The sequence below is a fragment of the Pteropus alecto genome, unplaced genomic scaffold (assembly GCF_000325575.1).
Source record: "Pteropus alecto unplaced genomic scaffold, ASM32557v1 scaffold75, whole genome shotgun sequence".
Classification (NCBI taxonomy): domain Eukaryota; kingdom Metazoa; phylum Chordata; class Mammalia; order Chiroptera; family Pteropodidae; genus Pteropus; species Pteropus alecto.
This window is the reverse complement of record NW_006440638.1, coordinates 18,086,323-18,088,835: the sequence shown is the minus strand read 5'-3', so window position 1 is coordinate 18,088,835 and position 2,513 is coordinate 18,086,323. Positions and strand designations below refer to the sequence as shown.

General features: G+C 35.9%; 1 pseudogene; it reads right to left on the bottom strand.

The window, feature by feature from the left end:
- Window positions 1–264: 264 nt before the first annotated feature.
- LOC112484388 lies at window positions 265–383 on the bottom strand (annotated as a pseudogene).
- Window positions 384–2,513: the final 2,130 nt, after the last annotated feature.

Below are 2,513 nucleotides of genomic sequence, written 5' to 3'. Positions count from 1 at the left end.
ACACTTTATAAAGATAACTTTTATGGCATGGGAATTATATTTTAATAAAGCTGTTACCAAAAAAAAAAAAAAAAACCCTCTTATTATGTCATGGAAAAAGACAAGCTCTAAATTCCTAAGTAAAAATAAGTTTAAGAGCTGACTTTTAAAATTCTTAATTTTATTTTATTTTAATTTTTTTTAGGTGAGGCAACCCTTGGTTGACCTCACAGATTGCCAGGACCTTGTCAGTTTTCAATCCCTTATTTTATTTTATTTTTTTTACATGTACAGCACCTGATCTTCCTAGGTGGTCTCCCATGCAAGCACAAACCAGGCCCAAAGCTGCTTAGCTTCCGAGATCAGATGGGATCGAGCTTATTCAGGATGGTATGGCCATAGACTGAGTAAAATTCTTAATTTTAAAGTCATGTTCTTTAAAAGGTTTCTTACATTCTAAAATTCAATTAGCTGAAATTTAAGAATTATATTGAAATAGAGGCATTTAAACAAGAACAGCTAATCAATGATTTAAAGAGAGCCTCATAATTTCTAAATCATAGTTTTTATAAGAAAAATTGTAAAAGCATTAGCTACTGAGAATCAGATCAATTGGAATTTTACTATTTTGTCAATTTGGTCTGTGAATTTTAACTTTCCGCATAATTTTCATTTTCTACCCAGACAGCCACTTAGCAGATATGTGATATCAATCTTGATTTCCAATCTCAGCTTTCTGTATGAATTTAATAGGCGAAGTAATTGTGCAAGAATGTGTTTTAAAACACAAATTTCAACTACCCTATTATTACATTTACAGCTGATTACCATGTGAATTGCTTTTATGCTATGCCAGAATGTTACCGACACTGCTCTTTCAAAGAGTAGAGTATAAAGTAAAGGATATAAGGAACAGTCACTAATAACGATGACACTGGCTAATATTTATTTTTAAATTCGGATTTGTATTAAAATTATTATCTAGAAAAAAAACCTAATGTGTGGAGTCATTTTCTACATCAGGACTCCTTTTTGTGTAAGCGACAGAAAATCCAACTCTAAACAACACAAGTAAAAAAATAAAAATTAAAAATACATGCATACATACATACATAGCACAAGTGAAAATATAATTTCCTGGCCTTCTTAACTGCAAAGTTCAATGGTGGTGCTACCTTCAGGCACATCTAGATTCAGGGCTCTCAGGCCAGTTTTCTGCCAGATTGGTTTTATTTTCAGATTCAAAACTGTCTCCTGATGGCAAGATGAGAGTGCCCGCTCATCCTATCTCTCCCCATAAATTCTTAGTGAAAGCCTCATTGTGGCTCTCAAGTTCTAGTTGAATCATGTTCTCAGTCCTGGACCAACCACCACAGCCAGCAGGATCAGGCATGTTGATTAACTTGGGCCTGGTTCACACATTCATCCTTGCAGGACAGAATCCCATTCCAATTATACAAGACCAATGCTAAGGGAAGGATGAATCTTTAAAAGTAAATAGGTATTGTTGCTAGAAAAAAAGACAGTGGAGGCTTGCAGGGGAAATAACATATGTCCACTGAAGTTTCCAGTTAAAACATGGGCCAAGAGATAGGGCAATAGGTAGGCTAACTGGCAATGAGCTGGGAAGTAGAGTGGCCCCTTTTGGGGATATCTTCCTAGCCAATTACCCTTCTCTGAGAATTCCTCCTTTTGCTTCATGTGTTGAGCCTGATACCTTCTGCCTGCCCCCCTAGAGCCATTCTGCACCCTTCTAATCCTACTTTCTATCCAAGGAGTCTGAATTGAATGGACAAGAGTTCCTGGACCCTTTAACTTTTGGCTGGGTTTGGTGATGGGGAACCCCAGCAGGAGATCTAAAGGAGGGGAAAAGGGTCCTTTCAGTTTAGTCATATCGCTCAACCAACCATCATAGCCCCCTTTTTCTCCCAGCTTTATGGAAAATAGAATTGACATGTAACATTGTAAGTTAAGATGTACAAAATAATGATCTGACACATGTATATATTGCAAAATATTTATTACCACAATAAGGTTAGTTAACATATCTTTCACCTCACATAATTACCTGTGTTGTGGTAGTGGTGGTAGTGAGAACACTTAAGATCTACTCTCGTAGCAACTTTCAAGTATACAAAACAGTACTGTTAACTACTGTCACTAGGTTGTGCACTAGATCCCCTGTTATGACTATCCTCTTTAGCCAAACTTTCCTTCCTGACTCTCATAACCATTCCCCTGCTTGTCCTTTTAGGCCTAGAGATGGTAAGGATTTCTGGGGTATTATACTATTTTTTGTGAGTTTCCATATATCCTGCCAATAGCTTTGAAAATTGTCTCATAATTAAACTTCTCTTAAATTATCATAATTCGAGTGCACAATATGTGCTCTGCTGGGACCCTAACATATATATATATACATATATATAAAATGCAATGGCAGCTCTGCATTTATTGCACAACTTCACTTTACATATGATTCCAAATCTTCACATTATTTTATGAAATAGGTATTCTTAATCCTTATTTAATAG